Below are 18,791 nucleotides of genomic sequence, written 5' to 3'. Positions count from 1 at the left end.
TACCGAAATAACCCCCTGTGTAGACAATGCTAAATAAATCAACAGGAGAGCTTCTCCTATCAACATAGTTACCACCTTTTGGGGAGGTGGATTAACTTCACTGACAGGAGAAGCTCTCCAGTAGGTGCAGCAGCGTCTTCACTAAAGTGCCACAGCAGTCAAGCTGCAGCGCTGTAGGACTGTACGTGAAGACAAGCCCTGAATTTATACCGCTCACAGACAAGCGATTTCCTGATGTCATCAGTCTGTGAATTCAATGACAACCACATTAAAAAGAGGTGGTTTTACCTACATGGAGCCATCTCAAGGTACTTACTACAACCACAATGTTCTCTGCTGGTTCAATGCTGGGAGGGAACGTAGGAGTCAGGTCCGAGGGGTTCTATTAACAGCTCAGGGTAAAAGTATCAAGAGCTTATAGTCCAGATTTTTAAAGCTATTTAGGCATTGCTGCATTTAGGGAGTAGATTCCTAAGTGCCTCAATCCCTTTTGAAAATTAGATTTAGACTCGTAAATTGGGTGTGCAATTCTGAGCACAGCAGTTCCTAAATACCTTTAAAATATGAGCCCAAGTGATTTACATGCTTAAAAATCCCATTTTCAGAAGTGTCTGAGGCACCTACTGAAAGTCTTACCGAAAGTCCATGGGACTTACACTCCCAAGTCATTTTGGAGAATTGGACTTAGTACTTTTGAAAATTTTACCCTTTGCCATTAACTCAACATGTAACTTAGGATAAGTCACTTCACCTCTCTGCAAGGTACCTTCATTATCTGAATCCTGGTGCTGTCCATAGGAGCCTCAGCTCTCCTTCACCGGCATCACAGCTACAGGCCATGCCAAGCCAAGCTGTGAGAGTGTCTAGTTGTCTGAGCAGCTCAGGGGAGTTGAACGTGTTCTATGCTCTTGCCAGCTTTTTTCTTATTTCTATGGTGCTGGAATATTTATTTATTTATTCATTCATCATGTCTGGCCCTGCACAAGACACAGAAGCAGGATGAACCCTAAGGAGTTCACTGTCTAAATAATGGATGGTTGCAATTCTCCTGAGCGCTGGGTGGTGAGGCACAACATACAGATCATGGGATGCCAGACTGAAAAAAGAAGGGGGAAAGGGGCGGGAAAGAGAGAGAGATTGTCCTTCTGCTTGGCTTCCTAACAAAGTCCACAAAGAACACAGAGATTCTGGGGAGAGGGAGCTTATCAGGAGTCAGAGAAGGAGGCTGCATTCACAAACAACCTCCATTGTTCTTCTGCAAGGAGATTGGCAAGCTCTTTCCACTGAGATCACACATGAGCCAGCTGGCCACAAGAGCCAGAAGATCCAGTAAAGAAACTAACCTTGAAAGGCCTTGTCTACACTTGGAACGCTACAGTGGCACTGCTGCAGCTGTGCAGCTGCACCGCTGATGTGCTTCACTGTAGACAATACCTACAGCAACAGAAGGGGTTCTCCCATTGGCGCAGTTAACCCACCTTCCTGACAGGTGGTAGCTACATCAATGGAAGAACTCTTCCATTGACCTAGTGCTGTCTACCCGGGGACTTAGGGTGTGGATTTTTCACCCCCTGAGCGACGTAGATGGTTCGATCTAATTTTCTGGTGTATACCAGTCCTAAAGCTGGGAAGGAAGGGTATTGCTGAGATTTACATGTGCTCTGCAGATTGCACGCCACGGGGTTCCACTCGACTCACCGTTCTGGCACCTGGTTGTGGCTCATTTGGGGATTAGCTCACCACTGGTTTGATGCCTCCTCAGCCCCCTTGCCCCAGTCTCTCACTCTGCAGCCTCCCACTTGAGCTGCAGCACTTCCTCTTTGTGTCTTGGTCCTCTGACCAGGTCACTATAGTTTCCCCCCTTTAGGGGTATCAAAGTCTCTCTACCCAAACCACCTCAGGCAGTCTTCAAAATCCACAGCCTGTCCATGCCTCTCCCCCAGCAATTGATAGGGGAACCCTGGCCTGCGCTCTACACTGGGGTCCAGCATAGGGACCCCACAATCAGCAGCTGAAGTCCATGAGGTCTCACTCTTGCTGTTGTTTTTCCTAGGCTTCTTACTACTCCTTTCTCTCAACCCTGAGAATAACTGCTGACTCTCTTTCCCTGCAGCTCTCTTTCTACTCTCCTCTCCCTGGCTTCATACAAGCCCCTCTTCTTCCTGCCCAGCTGGGCTTCAGGTTCTATTCCAGCTGTATGTCCAGCCTATACCTCACCCAGGTGGCCTCCCATCCTGTCAACTAGCCCCTGCTGAGCCATTTTAACCCCTTTAGTGTGGTGTGATGGGGTGTTCACCCCACACCACCCCAGGACAGGGATGGATGTGCGCTGACAAAGGAACACAAGGGATTGAATCTGGAACCAGTGTAGGCCTACACACTATGATGGACGGACATCTGAAGGGTCTGACTCTTTTACACTTCATTGGCAACACTTGTATAACTTGTCATGCTGAAGTCTCACTGAATTGAAGAATGTGAGTGAGAGAAACATGGGACAGACACCCACAGAGAAAAGCACATTTATTTGTGCATATCCTGAATCAACTACATGGAGTCAAATCCAGTATCCAACGTCAATTTTATCTCATTTATCCTCCTGCACCAGCAAAGCAGAAGGGTCTGGTTTTAGCTACTGACTGTGTCCCATTCCTTGCTCACCCCTAGGCAGCACACAGCAGGATGAGATATGGTCCTAGGTATCAGACTGGTACATGAACAATAATGAACAGGAAGGACAAGCAGACCATCCTATTCCGCTGAGGAAAGTTAAAGATGACACCAGAGCAAGGAGAATCTCTTGGGGCTGGTGTATTCGTTACCCTTTTTGAATGCTGTAATTAAGCACTTCTTTAATTAACAGAATTTCAGAGAGGGCTTTTTTAAAATAAACCATTTCTACTGATGCTGCTCCACAGATGTGTCCTTCATGCAAGGGCCCCTTCCCCATCGCTCTTCCCGCCTGCTGTTAAATTGCTTTGTTCAGGCAAGTGCAATAGGAAAAATATGACTCCTCTGCTCCCCAGAGAGAGTTTACGAACCTGTCAACAGGAAACAACGGCCAGCCATGGCAGGGACACTGACATACTACACAAAGACCCAGGAATGAGCAGATAAATGAAACTACAACCCCACTGCGACAACAGTCACAGCCTGATACAGTTCTTAGCTCCTGCAGGTACGCTGGCTGAGGATGAATGATCTAAATGGACTGAAAAAGCCAGCATTTTTCTGTGTCGTTGGGAACTTTGCAGTAACTCAGGAGCGGATGGTGTTTTCTCTCTATCCCTCAGAAAGTCCCAGAGAAAGAAAACCGCCACCTGTCCCCTGGACCTTGTGTAGCAGTGCACACAGCAAAGCTAGGCTTGGCCAGTCATGGGGGTTCCTCTGAATGAGTCTGTTTGCAAAAGATTAGTCATGCAGCCAACACCCTTACAGACCAGCTAATCCTTTTGGGAGAGATCACTGGGATTCCAGCCAGGTAAGAGAAGGAACCAAGTAGATGGCCCTGTCATGACAGAATTACTCTAGCCAGTCTAGCTGTGACTATGCAAGAACAGTTCCTCACAGCTGTACCAAATCCAGACTAGAGCTTCATTAGAAATGCAAGGAACCTCCTCAACTAATAGCCCGTCCTATTAGTTAACAATCTTTAAGGGCTTAAAAAGGACATAAACAGTATATAGGTGGTATACTGGCCTCTGCTGAGTAGCTGTGAATTTCACCCTAAGTGATTAATTCCCACCTCTCTAGAATCCCAGTTTAATATCAAGTGAAGTGCAAAAGTGGTAACATTTATTTTCACCTTTCATCTGGAGCCAGATCTACACTACACTACAAACCTACATAGGTAGAACTGCGTCCCTCAGGGGTGTGGATTTTTCATAACCCATAGCGACAGTTATACTGACCTAGCACCCCTCCCTCCCCCAAAGTAGACAGAGCTTCTCCAGTCAACATAGCTACCGCCTTTCCGTGAGGTAGATTAACTACGCCAACAGGAGAAGCTCTACCATTGTTGTAGGAGCATCTTCACTTAAAGACTGCATCGGTACAGTTGTGCCAATGCAGCATTCTAAGAGTAGACTTGCCCTAAATAATTTTATCTTCGCTGTAATGCAGCTACCTCTGGTGCAGAATTCAGCAGCTGTTTAACACACATAGTTTAGGATAGGAAGTGAGGGAGAATTTTATATGCAACTGAGAACATACAGGAAATTTAGGAGCCCTTCAGGATAGGATCAGTTTTGTGTATGTATGTTTACAGTGCCTGATCTTGGTTGGGGCTTCTAGGCACTAATGTAATACAAAGAAGACAACTCTCTGCATTTCATGAAGGAACCATCACCATACTTCTATATTAAACTAGTGCCTCAAAAGTTAATGACCCTTCTCTGCTCCTAAGAGGGTCCAAGACTCTCTGAAATGGACCATTGCATTTCCCCCACTATCCGAAGCCAAACAGAAGCCAGCAGGTCAGCCAGCAGCCTGAAAATCTTTTTCACACCCGGGTAGAGGCTAGAATTATTTTTGTGGCTCTTTGTTTGCAGAGCAGCTGCTCCCACCTCCTTATTTGGAAATTTTTGCTTTCTGGGATGGATTAGGGAAAAAAAGTAAAAATAAATAATTATGACGCGAACACTAGTCTTTGAGGAATTCCAGCTATTTGTCTGATTATATGGCTTGCTTGCATGCCTGCATTCCCCATGGCACAGGTTCTATAGGCTGCAGCTGTGATACCTGTACTGAGATGCTGATTTAGACAAGGATAAAATACAGCAGTATGAAAGTAACTCAACTACAAATACTTTGGAACAGAATGAGACAGCAGGATAAACGTTAGAAATCAGAGCGAGAGAAAGAATGGTGCTATTGGACAAGAGATTTCTAGACCTGCGATAACAGAGCCACCAGAAAGAACGGGACGGGAAAAAAGCAGTAGTTGCCTTGATTTGATCCAGTCCTGATTTAGGAGCACAGAGACTCCTGGTCTCCAAAAAGTTTGGAGATATTTTCCAGTTCTTGGTCATGAAAACAAACAAGGTCCCTGATGAGATTTCAAGGACTTCTTGGGGCCACAGGTGATGGAGATGAAGGAATAGCTGATGCCTATGGCAACTGAAAGGCTAAGTCATAGAAATAGCACTGTTACGAATTCATATCTGCAGAAGTTTGATCAGGTAGGACATTCTTTCAAATGGCGGCCTCCAGGAAGAAACCTTCCCCTGGAAAGAATGCAGCCCTGCAAGGAGTGGTGACCTCATGGTTGAGATATCTTCAGCTAGTCCAAATATTACAACAAGGAAGCCAACATAGAAGAATGCACTGTTCAATGCTTCCTGAGGAAGAAGGCATTCCTCCTCAGTTTAACGGTATCGCTTAAAGACTGGAGAAGTCTTATAATCCTGTCGAGTCCACCAGCATGAACAATGGTTATTTTTGTTTCTACCACCCCACCCTTCACCTGTATGGAAATCACACAAACGTTTCAAAGTCGGGACACAGGGAGGCTACGTCTACACAAGCAGTTTCGTTCGTATAACTTATGTCACTCAGGGGTGTAAACCCTTCTTCCCCCCAGCAACATATGGTACAAAACAGAAGTGCCAGTGTGGACAGCTCTATGTCAGCAGGAGACACTCTCCCCCGACATAGCTACCGCCGCTTGTTGAGGTGGTTTAATTATGTCTATGGGAAAGCTCTCTACACAGGAGATCTCACAACAGCGCAGCTGCATCGGTACAGTTGTGCCACTGTAAAGTCTCTAGTGTAGACATGGCCTGAGGAAACCCAAGAAAGTGAAGGAGGACTGTCCTCATCTAGCATCTAATGATTCCATCAATGTAATCTGTAACAAGGACTGAAGCTACTCCCCGAGTTACAAAAGCCCAAATTCACATAGTAACTACCTCAGTGCCACTATAATAGAGGTGGGGTCTCATTCAGATGGAAACTAGGATAATAGAGGGCCTGATACAAAGCCCATTAAAGTCAACTGGAATCTTTCCTCAGACTTCAGAGGACTATGGGTTCAGGCCCACGATGAGAAGAACAAAATTAACTGAATGTGGAGAACACAAATGGTAGTTTCATCATGACTTTAGGTCTCAAGTGAAAATGCACCTGGAGATGCCAGCCGAGGACCTAACAGAGTTTTGTTCACAGTATCAAATCAGCACAGAGAGAATCAAGCTACTGGCACTGGGTCTCACCACAGCAGGTTCAGCCTCGGTCCTATAAAACAGGCCCCAAAGCTCTAACACCTGCTGGTTATTCACCCAAAGAATAGCTAAGACCCTTCTCAAGGTTGCACTATCCTAACTAGGGTTGCCAACTGTCTAATCAAACACCCTTGCCCCGCCCTTTGTCCCACCCCTTTCCTGAGGCCCCACCTCTTCCCCTTCTGAGGCCCCGCCCCACTCACTCCATCCCCCTCCCTCCATCGTTTGCTCTCCTCCACCCTCACTCACTTTCACCAGGCTGGGGCAGGGGTTTGGGGTGCGGGCTCTGGGCTGGGGCTGAGGGGTTCGGCGTGTGGGAGGGGGCTGCAGGCTGAGCCTGGGGCAGGGGGTTGGGGTGCAGGAGAGGGTGCGGGGTGCAACCTCTGGGAGGGGGATGGGGTGCAGGAGGGGGCTCAGGGCTGGGGAAGGGGGTGCGGGCTCTGGCCCAGTGGCGCTTACCTCGGGAGGCTCGCTGCCTGCTCTGGCCCCACGCCGCTCCTGGAAGCAGTCAGCTCGTCTCTGTGGCCCCTGGGGGAGCCCGCGGTCTCCACGTGCTGCCTGTGCAGTGACTCCACAATTCCCATTGGCGATGAACTGCGGCCAATAGGAGCTGCAGGGGCGGAGCCTGCCTTAGCCCCGCTGCACGGGAGCCGCCCAAGGTAAACGGGGCCAGGTGGCTCCGCATGCTGCCCCCTCCGCACACCACTCCTGGAAACAGCCAGCACGTCTTTGTGGCCCCTGGGGGTGGGGGGCGTAGTCAGGGGGTTCCACACACTCTCCCTGCCTGCAGGCACTCTGCCCCCGCAGTGCGATTGGCCACAGTTCCCAATGCTGCAAAGTTGGTGCTCGGGGTGGGGGCAGTGCGTGGAGACCCCTGCGCCTCCCACCCCCAGGGGCTGCAGGGACATGCCAGCTGCTTCCGGGAGTGGCGCGGGGCCAGGGCAGGCAGGGAGCCTGCCTTAGCCTCACTGCGCTGCCAGACTTTTAGCGCCTAAAATCTCCCCATTTGGCTACAGTAGCCCCTGGTAGATAGAGCCCAATTCCAGTAGCCTCCTGGTGAAACTGAGAGGGTTGGCAACCCTAACTGACCCTCGTCTAGTGCGATTTATAGCAGTGCAGTGATCTCGGTATACAAAAATCACTCACAGTGAACCCTATTGCCGGAGCTTATTTTGCCAGTTCCATGTCTGGAGTAATTCCTGGCTGGATAAAGAATTATTTCTGTAAGCCTTATAAGGTCCGAGCCTTTCTTTTGCACCTATGGCATTAACAGGCAAAAATGACAGGCATTTCTCTGAACTGGGCCACTCGCTGGTTTTATTTGTTTGTTCCAAAACATTTCCTGCCTACGTGCCTGTCAAAATGAAATACAGAAAGTCCTGTAAATGGGCCCGGAGATCTCACTCTCTCTGCTTTCTGCAGACTCATCATCTGCACCGTGGAGCCAGCCACAGAGTCACTAACAATTCCCATTACCCTCAGCAACCGGGGAAAAGAGGCAGTGATGGAGGGAATGAGCAGAACCAAAACTTTCCTCACTCAGCCAGGGGCGGGAATTGAAATTTGCTTCTGAATTTAAGCACTCTCAAAGACTGGCTGTTTGGATTTGCTATTCTGTTTTGACCCTTCAGAGAGGTGGGTTTGAACTGCAAATTCTGATCTGAACCTAATTTCAGGGTTTCTTTTAGTCTCATCCTGAGACTTAAACAGAGATTTTGCTTAAATCAAACAATCATTTTATACCCTCAGCAAAACCCATTTTGAATCGACCCTTTTCTCAGTTTTTACAGAACCATTTGAAAGAGACAAAGGAAAGATGGAACCACAAGACAAGAAAGGAAGAAAGATTAGGGTGGCCTGTTAGAAAGCTGCATTCAACATCCAAGGAAGCTGTATGAATGATTTAGTTGCTGCTGCTGTAGCCAGGGTGGTCGCTGGCCTTCTAAAATGCAATGTCCTTTGGGATGAGGGTTCAAGGGGTCCAGTGGAACAGTTAAAGGTCAGCATGACCGTATATTTCAGTAGTCAGTCTGCAAGAATGCGACTGGGATAGAGGTTTGTAATGGAAGAAATTTAGTAACAGGACTTTTATTGGAGGTGTTAAGCCTTCTTAGGAAAAGTAAGCACTGCACACAGTTATGAATACAATCTCTGCAATGGGATTACCAACTGACCGATGTGACATGAGCCACCTCAACAATGCACAGTAGTCAAGAGAAGCTAAAATACAGACCTGAAGCTTGTAGTGCAGCAGGAGACATATCTCTGCTGTGTGTTTTCTCATGGAAAGTGCTTGTGCTGCTGGTCCTGAGCCTCCCATCTTTCAGAGAAAGGCTCGCCTCAGCTTTGGGGAGCCAAATGAGGGCTCTTTTTAAGATTTGCCCCAGGAAGACTGCTCAAAAAAAGCATCTGATTTTAAGTGAGGTGCTGTTTCTACTTAGTTTCTCAGCTGGTGAGACTGGACAAGGACTTGTTTTAAGGCAACTGTCTGTTAGATGGGATTAGAACCCAGAGCAGGATCTTCATGGGTTGTAGCTCTTTGCCCAGTAGATGATCCTCCCTGTTGAAAACACAACCTACTCATTTGAACCCTCATTAATGCAGGGCAAAGGTTAATAAAATACTCAACAGCACCAGCTTTAATAATGCTGACAGAACAGCTATCATCATGTTTCTGGAAAATATAACTATACAGACGAACAGTAAACAGAACACCTGCATTGGGGGTCACAAGGACCACTGCAAATAAAGATACTGAAACCAAATCCATACAGACTGTGTGAATTCAGTTACTGATGGTCCTTATGGCGCAATGGGTAGGCCAACAATCTAATTCCAGTTTACCTATGGCTGTCAAACAGGAGCTCTAGTAGATATCTGACCTGGCATCAGATGGATAAAGGATTCCTTCAGCTACTGACAACTATTAGTTAACAAACACTTCCCATCTGTGACAGTGTGGGAAGGAACAACAGCAATCCAAAAAGAAAAGGGGGTCAAACATACCATAACGCCTTCAGACCAGCCAAACTTCACAGGATCATGCCAGTAGGCTGCCAAGAATCATAGGGTTGGAAGGGACCTCAGGAGGTCATCTAGTCCAAACCCCTGCTCAAAGCAGGACCAATATCCAATTTTTGCCCCAGATCCCTAAATGGACCCCTCAATGATTGAACTCACAACCCTGGGTTTAGCAGGCCAATGCTCAAACCACTGAGCTATCCCTCCTCCTCCATGAGCAGAGTGTGATATTAAAATGCAGTTCTAACTGGAAAGACCCAATGCCAGAAGCACCTTCCTGGAGACTGTTGGGACCAATTCATTCATCCTCAGCTGCTTATGGGAGAAAGGAAGTGGTAGTATCACAGTCTCCGCAGTGCAGACTCTAGACAACTGAATGGAATGCTGCCTGCCCATAGTGTGCCCACAGACACAGTCATATTCTGTTACTTGTAACACTGGAAAATACTTTACAGAAGTTACAAGTGTCAAAAAAGGATCATATGGGATAAACTGAGTCTTGCCTGTCTTTCCCCATTGACCTATTGCCTGTGAAGGGAGAAAGCCACATTTTCCCCCACTTTTGAGGATATGTGTCATACACCCTATAGTCACAAGAACATTACATTAAGGTCTCACAAAACAGGATACACAGCCCCCAGCTAGATCAGTGTGAAAGTTTGTGATGCCAGAGAATCATCAAGCTCTGGTCACATTTGTGAAGTACTTCATGGTTTCACTTGGCATTTTCCATGTTTCTCACTGCCAAGCTAAGGAGCAAAATTTACAACCTGGGGAAAACACAGGAAAATTCTCAATTTGTTCCAACTGGAGAATTTTATGTCACGAAATACAGAGATTGAGGCAGGAAATAACAAGTTCGCACGAGGGTAAATGTGCAATCTCTTACAGAAATGCACAGTTTCATAGATGTGGAAATGCATGACATATGACTAAGTCATTTGTTCTGGTCCCACACCTGTCTATGTCTGCAGTTACTGGGCTAAGGGACACCCATGAAGAGGAGGCGGCAAAAAAAGAGGCCGTTTGCCTCAGGTCCCCCATTTGAGAGGGCCACCAAACCGAGGGGCATTGCAACCTGGTGCATGGGGTAGGCATGCCACTAAGATTTGGCCCAGCAGTCCCTCTGTCATGGTGGAGGAGCAGCTGGGTGGCACTGATGGCAATATCTGGACTGGGGAACCCAGCCTTGAGTAAAGAGTACATCCTGTCCCCACTGATTTCCCACCTCTGCCAGCCCAGATCAAGAGATCAAAACTGAGAACTCAAGACACAGGTCCTTGCCCAGCAACACAGGACACTTTCCCAAGGCACTGATTTTTAGGTCCAATTGTTTTTACACTACTTGTTATTCTAATTGCTAAATTGCATAGCATGCAGCATGGGGAACCAACCCTCCACACCCACCCATTTGCTGAAATTAAGAGTTGTAATACTGCAGGGATGGTTTTTAATGAAAGAACTGAGAGTTTCATCACAGGTGGTGGCCATGTAATAATCCAGGTTTTATTATGGTTTCCAGCCAGCCTGCTAAAGCTCCATAACCTATTAGCAAACAGTTGCCCATGAGGATATGCAGTTTATCCAGCCCTGGGGGAAGGGAAAGGAGGGTCTCAGCCTGTAAAGGAGCCTTTGTGGAGCCAAACCAAGAGGTAGTTTGGCTTAGAAAAATTAAATTTTTATCAGTAAATGTCAGTAACTGGTGATTTCACCACACACAGACAAAAAATAAATAAATTCATCAATAAGCTGCATTTACAGACCAGCAAAGAATGAAAAATGCTGCAACTTAGAATTTGATTTAAGGCTATTTACTTTGTATATTTTGACATGTTATATTGACCCTCCACCCCCAATAATTTTGCACAACTGTGAAAAATTAAATAGATAAAAATAGAAAAAAATGCTTGAAAATAAACACTAATATTATCCATTGAAACAATAAGAAAAAAAAAGAAATCCTGCCAAGCCTAGTGTTAGTTTATGGTTAAAGTTAGCAACTAGGAGACAAGCCAAACATCCACTGGAAGTTTGTGAAACCAATGCCTGGAAAAGAGAAAAGATGGCCCATTCTCAGCATGGCTCATTGGAAGAGGCTAGTTTATAGGATTGGAATGTGGGGATTTATCCACCTCTTGACAGGAACAATACACAGAGACTCTGAAATCTCCACAGATGGTGCATGTCCCTGAAAAAGCCCTAACGGCCATTAAGAACCCAAATGCTGTGTAATATAGAAAGGGACTACTCTTTTTTCTGTTCTGTAAGTACTGTGTTAATTTAGTGCTGATGAAACATAAGCACTAAAAGAAAAGGAGTACTTGTGGCACCTTAGAGACTAACCAATTTATTTGAGCATAAGCTTTCGTGAGCTACAGCTCACTTTATCGGATTGCATCGATGAAGTGAGCTGTAGCTCACGAAAGCTCATGCTCAAATAAATAGGTTAGTCTCTAAGGTGCCACAAGTACTCCTTTTCTTTTTGCGAATACAGACTAACACGGCTGTTACTCTGAAACCTTTGATGACCAGAACATGGACAGCAGTAGTATATACCTCATCCACAGTACACCTCTAATATGCCTCTATACTGGCTAAAGGGACCATCTCTAGAGGTGGAAAAGGGAGTTCAGACTCCGTGACCATCCATACCTTTACCTCTCTGCTGAAGATGCCAACAAGGGGGCCAATTAGTATATATTGTGAAGGTGGGTTTTGTGGCTTGCACACCAGTCCACTGGGAACTGGATTGAGAGCACAAAAATTACACACAAGTTCAACCCCTTGCATAGGTGAGGAGCACTGCTGTCCAGATGAGGGTATGGCAGGGAAAAGGGCAGAAGGAAAATAGAAAGAATGCTCCACAGTGCAATAAGAATGTTACCTATAAAGGGTTGCCCACTTCAAAGGAAGAAGAACTTCAACTGCTTGGTTTAAAAAAAAAAACCCAAACAGTTAATAATTAAAAGACCAAAGATTTTCCCCAAAGAGCCTCAAAGAAGCCCTGTGTAGAGGAGGTGAGAGCTGCAGAGGGTGAGAGGATATCTGCTTCTATCATGCTGTCTCTTCCTCAGTCTCAGTGATGTGACATAAAAGCAGTGTTTCGCAGCCTGTGGGAGATAAGCACTCTGAGTCTCACACATTCCTAGTGAGTATTTCCCTTCCCATCTTAAGTCTCAGAATTGTCAGCTTGCACTCAGGAGACGCCTATGGGCTGGACGTGCATTGGCAGAACTGTGCCCCTCGTCCAGGAGAGGAACAACAGACAGAGTCAGGTCAGCGGTGAGGTGCATGGTCACAGCTGTTTGTGGGAGGCCAACATACAAACCAGGAGGTACTTCTGGTCTGATGTCTGCTGCCTTGGTGGGGCTGTGAATGGGCTCTTTGTGCAGAGCTTGCCCCACACTATGCCAGGCTGAGCTAAAACTTCAACTTTAAACTTTCAGCTACCTTTGTTTAAACATGTTAAAATCTATACACCCAAACTTCTGCAGCATTTATTCCACCTGAGGCAAGGGGAAAAGGAGGAGGGGACGCTGTCCGGTAACTGTTCAGAGTGATGATCTAATAACAGCATTATCACTAGCAGCAAGTCATCCCTGGACTGTTTTAGACCAGAATTCTGGATGGTGGAGCAGATTTGAAAACCTCTCTTCACTAGGGAGAAAGTCTCACATGATTCACCCCAAATCAGGAAAGGAAGCAGTCTGGCTTCACACAGTGCATTTAGAAGCTGTTTTATTCTTGCTATGGACAGACAAATGTAAGGGACATAACGCTCCCTGCAAAGTGGTGCTGCTGAGCTAATACCCAACCCAGTTGCCATAGAGGGATGAACCCCATTCACTACAGGAACTGGTTGTGCACAGGGTCTTCCCAATCCCATTACATTTGCAGGCTGTTTTGTGCCTCAATTAATTTGGATTAGTAAAGCATCCCACTGAGCAGGTGCTGTCCCACGTGAGCACTGCGCCCAAGCACCCATTTTACAGCAAGAGACACTTGCATTTACTCTCTTGCCTGTGAAAACAATTACTGGGACTTATTTTTAAAACGTCCTTTCCTTCCTTGTCCTGTAGCGATCCAGCCCATTGCCAACAGATCATTATCCACACCCTTGGAGGACCAGCTCCTAAAGAAGCGATTGCATCAGGCTTAATTACGTGGCATTGTAAAGAATTACTACACCTTCAATGTAAATGTTACACCGCCAAAGTGCCCAAACCCTTTAGGGGCTGGAAAATCCAGCATGGGATTCTCCCGGCAAGCTTCTTTGCTCAGCTATTACTATTAAGGCAGCTTGCTGGCCCAGCTCAGGGGAAGCATTCTGTACTGCGGTGCAGGGGAGCTGTCCTCACTCACCAGGGGAAGGAGCCAGTGTATTCAAACACCGATGGTTGGGAGGGTACAGGAAATGCCCTGTTACCCTGGTTACTTACCAGGGTAACCATGGTTCTTCTCTGTCTAGTCATACTTGTGAAATGCACTCCTACTGGTGCTGAGTATCAGAATGCTTCTGGAAAGCAGAGCCTGTGGGGTTACAAAAAACACCTCTTGGCACCAAACATTTAGAGCCAAGGTTGTAAAAGGACCACATAGCCCCACCACCTCAGTTTATTCTGCTAAACTCAAGAGTCCTGTAAGAAAGCTGAGACAGAAGTGGGAGGGTGAACAGGCACAGGCAACTCTCTCAAAGAACTACAGTTACCATTTTGGGCTTGTCTACACTGACATTTTATAGCTCTCTAACTTGCTGGCTGAGGGGTGTGAAAAATCATCCCCCGGGGCGCAGCAAGTCTGAGCGCTTTAAAGCGCTAGTGTGGACAGGCTCCGAGCGCTGGGAGCCGTGCTCCCTGCGCTCTGAGCTAATCCCCTTGGGGAAGTGGATTACCAGGAGCGCTGGGAGAGCTCTCTCCCAGCGCTCGCACACGACCACACTCGCACTTTGGAAGTTTCCAGTGTAGCCATGCCCATAGTGAGTAACTCCAATGGACTTCAGTGGGATTTCACCCATGATCTTTAACACTTAGGTCCAACACTTGGGAGCTCAGCAAGATCAGAAGACAAGGATATATTTACTCAGCCTGTTCTCCAGCACTTTTTCCTAGCATCTGGGCAAATTCAATTCAAAATACAGAGACCAAAGCCACTTAAGCATTCAGCTAGTAACTGGTAATAGCTCACCTTACCTGATCACTCTGGTTACGGTGTGTATGGTAACACCCATCGTTTCATGTTCTCTGTGTATATAAATCTCCCCACCGTATTTTCCACTGAATGCATCCAATGAAGTGAGCTGTAGCTCACGAAAGCTTACGCTCAAATAAATTTGTTAGTCTCTAAGGTGCCACAAGTACTCCTTTTCTTTTTGCTAGAAGAGAGGAGTATATACCCAAGTTGTCACAGATAGCACTTACCTGAACAAGTCACACTCAGCACAGGACCCTGCAGCCCACATTAATCTTTGTTTTCCCAAGGACACATTTTCCATCATCAGAACATGTCTGTCCCCAAGACTTAACTACTTTTATTTCTGCATATTACTTTGGCTAAACCTCTTGCTGATCAGGTCAATGTAATGTAATTAATGCTGATTACAAGGATAGAAAATTGTAGCTCAATTGAAACCTTATGAGCTCACAGGAATAGTCACAGTGATAGTCACAGATCGTCCCACGCGGGGGGACGGAGCACTCAGCCAAAGAAGCTACCTTGGTAAGTTCCACATCTATCCTTTGAAGGACATTCAGACCATGGGGTCATAGAGAAGCAATATATGCCCTGCCATTGCACTGAATAGAGGGCACTTTTTGAGAGCTATCTAGGCATATGCACGGAGTTCATAATCAGGGAAGAAAGGAAAGCTGGTCTATTAAGATGTGTGGAAAGTCTGGATTAGCCAGCATTGTGACCAAGGACCATCTTATACTATCTTTTATCATCCTGGAGGCTTGAGTAAACCTGCAAGGAAAGAAAGTTGGAAGATCAAAAGACATGCTTACCTGCTGCTGCCAGCTTGTGAGTAACATACAAGAGACCAAATTCAGATCTGATATAAAGCAGGTGCAACACCAATAGAGTCAACAGAGAGGTACCTTCTTACACTTGGCCCCAATTTGCCCCAGCAACTCTTAAAGCTATCTTTCAAAGGGAGATCTTATAAAGACTGATTTAATGTACAAGAGGAAGAATCAATGAAGCTAAATTGAACAGATCAAGATACATCCATTTTAATGCAACTGAGGCAGCAGCAGCTCTATCAGTGAGACTCCCTTTGGCAAAGCTACAAGGACACATCCTGTGCTGCTATTTGATGGAAGTCCCACAGGAGGATCTTTCAGAAGGGATGGACCAAGGGCAAGTTTACACTACTCTGCTACATCGGCACAGCCGCATCGATGCAGCATGTCTGGTGAAGATGTGCTATGCTGGATGGGAGAGCACTTTTCCCATCAGCATAATTACTCCACCTCCACAAGAGGCGGGAGCTATGTTGGCGGGACATAGCGTGGTGTGGACAATGTTTTAAGTTGATACAACTTACGTCGCCCGGGGGGGTGTTGTTTTCACACCCCTGAACAATATATGTTACATCGACTTAAGCGGTAGCGTAGACCAGCCCCAAGATGGAGTTCCTAGCCATGCTACGGTTTCCACAAGTAATTTCCTAACCATAAGGCCTTGAGGAGCCAAATAGAACCTGAACAAAATGCAGTTAGTCTTCTCTTTCCTGCCCCACTAAGTCAGCGGCAATATTTAACATTGTGCCAGTGCCAATGCAGAAAAGCTCATCACTTTGCCATCCAGTGCTGCTTTCCTTCCCCTCCATCACTGTCAGGACAACTGCGCCATTTTAATGAATCTAGTCAACCCCTTGAGAGGCAGACTGGCTTTTACATTTACTGTTATACTATATCCATTCTATTAATTCTTAATGGATACTAACGTTAACACCAGCACTGGGAGACTGGATGGTTCAGACACAAGCTACAGAACTCTTTAGCCATAGCACAGGCTGATGAGTCAAGTCAAATAAAGCTCCCAAGCACACAAAATTTCAGTCCCTTTCTCCAGGGATGAGTTTATTTTTCAAAACCAAAACTGTCCAAAACCAGTCAGAAAGCATAAAACATATCCTGCTGCCTGCCCCTGCCTAAAGGCCCTTCAACAGGCTTCTGCCCCTGCCCACATACCAGCTATCACCAGTCAGGACTTCCATCCCACTGGTGTGGACAGCCCCCTATATAGCTCCTTTCCCCTGACTCTGGGGCCCTTGCAGGTCTCTTCCCCAGGCTGGATTTTTAAAGACATTTAAGCACCTATGTCCCATTGATTTCCATGGGAGGCAGGCCCCTAAATACCTTTAAAAATCTGATTCTTGTTGACCTGCGGGTTATCACTTGAACCCTGGCCTCAAACACATCACTTGGGAGGCAGCTAATTAGTCACTGGAGTGGCTAAAGGGCCACCCCAACCTAGGACACAGATTCCTGGAATGTATACAGCCTAGAGAGACTATCAGCTGGCCTACAGACCAAAAGTGACTGTTGCCATTTGACATCTGTCAGCCTCTGTGGAATGATTTAGTGATGAGTCCAGTTCTAGTGCAACTGTGGTCACATCACAAAAATATACCATCATGGTTGGCATCAGCTGGCCTCAAAAGATAGGGCAAATTAAAACAGAAATAAAAATTACTCTCCTGAGGCAAATAAAGTTGTACAAGGCTGGTTTAATCAGCAGTTTGTTACTACTCTTCAGAGTATTACACAGGCGCAAGCAGCTCATGTGAGGAAGAGGTGACTAAAGAATGAATCTGTCCACCACAAGTTGTGGTTTGCTGGCTCTACTGGGGAACAGAAGGTCTAAGACTCACCATTTGAACCCCTGGAGGATGCAGCTTACAGTTGGTATTTGCATACAAACTACTAGTCAGAGTCATTAATTTGGTTGCTCCCCACTCCCCTTTCAAATTAATCTGTTCTCTTGGGCTCTTATTTGGCAGAGGTGATATGCCGACACATCACAGAGCTCAAATAAAAGGCTTCCAATATTAACAAGGGGAATGTGGGAGAAGCAGAGGAAACAGGGACTTGGAGGAGGACTCTGAAGATGATAGAAAGCAAGAAATACATTAAAAATGAAGTTAATCACCATAATTAAATCATATTTCTATAGTGCCTTTTATCTTGAAAGATCCCAAATGCTTTATGAACTACACATACACAGAGGAATCCCTTCCTCCACCACGAAATGTAGCCAACTCTGGGGTGGGACGGAGCGGATGTTTAAAAGGGTACAGCAATGCTACCCAAGAGTATTCTCTTACATTTGGTATTCTCATTCAAGCCAATTAAACAATGAGCAAAATCCCAACAAAGAAAACCTCTAACCCCTGGATAACCTCACTGGTCACCTCTTTCCAAATAGAGATATTATCATTTCTGCTGAAGCCTGCTGTTTTCAAGCCATTATTTCCACCTACTCCCAATGATTTTAATCATCAAGTTTGCAAATTTGAAGAGGATAAACAGAAAACACAATCTCACACTGTGTTCATTGATATCTTCAAAGACTGCAGAATGCTTGCTTAGAAACCCAGGCTGCCTAACCAGCTAAAGAGCGAGACAAGCACAGATCTGAAGACCTCTGTATAGATCCAAAGCTTGTGTCTCTCACCACCAGAAGCTGGTCCAAAAAGATATTACCACACCTACCTTGTCTCTCTCATACCCTGGGACCAATACAGCTACAGCACTGCATATAAGTAGCTATTGGTAATCCAAAGTGGATATCTGAGTGGTTCCCCTTGCTACATACCATAAGATGGCATAGTCTTGTACTCCTCCACACAATTCCTATGAAGATCTCCAACTATTTCCTATGTGATGTGGCCTCATTTTACACAATATCATCACATGTAATGTTTTCCACTGGCTCTGGGCCTGACCTGGCCCTTGGAGAACTAATTCTGCTGAATAGCGAACAATATCTCTGCATTTCTATAGGGCTCTTCATTCTAGGAGAGCTCTCCCACCAACAAAGCGCTGTTCACACTGGTGCTTTTCATCGATAAAACTTTTGTTGTTGGGGGTGTGGTTTTTTTCACATCCCTGAACGACAAGTTTTACCAACAAAAGTCCAGTGTAGATAAAGCCTACGAGTGTAAACATTTTTCAAATTATGGTCCAAGAGATTAAAAAGGATTGTGGAATTTGGGAGGATGAAAAGTGTGTGGGGTCTAGTATATTGCAAAGGAATGTCCTTGTCCCTGGGTTTGATACACTAATGACCTTGGCAGAACGTAGACAAGCTTGGAAGGAGTCCGAGTGAATGCTGTGCTATCCATGTGGCTCAGGGGAATGCTTTTCACACTACTGAGTGACTTAGTTATACCAACTTAATTTTCTAGTGTAGACTGGGCCTTAGACACCAAACAACAGATCACTTTAGGTATGTCTACACTGCAACACCACAAGCGGCAGGGAGTAGGATAAGTGTAGCTACATGCCGCAGTGAAAAGTGGGCTGCATCCACACTGTAGTGCAT

At 46.0% G+C, this 18,791-nt stretch overlaps 1 protein-coding gene across 14 annotated transcripts in view; it reads right to left on the bottom strand.

Moving 5' to 3' along the window:
- SPECC1 (sperm antigen with calponin homology and coiled-coil domains 1) overlaps window positions 1–18,791 on the bottom strand; it is a 167,322-nt gene that overhangs the window by 85,541 nt on the left and 62,990 nt on the right. Inside the window, exon 1 of one of the 14 annotated variants that reach the window (XM_043531155.1) lies at window positions 13,682–13,772. The exons of the other annotated variants lie outside the window; for them this stretch is intronic. The gene's annotated coding sequence lies outside the window, so the exon portion shown is untranslated. Of the gene's footprint in view, window positions 1–13,681; window positions 13,773–18,791 lie in introns of those variants that run through there. 14 annotated transcript variants of the gene reach the window in all.

The sequence above is a fragment of the Chelonia mydas genome, chromosome 17 (genome assembly GCF_015237465.2).
Source record: "Chelonia mydas isolate rCheMyd1 chromosome 17, rCheMyd1.pri.v2, whole genome shotgun sequence".
In the NCBI taxonomy this organism is placed as follows: Eukaryota; Metazoa; Chordata; order Testudines; family Cheloniidae; genus Chelonia; species Chelonia mydas.
Note: the sequence above shows the minus strand (reverse complement) of the source record. Positions and strands in the feature narration are given on the sequence as shown.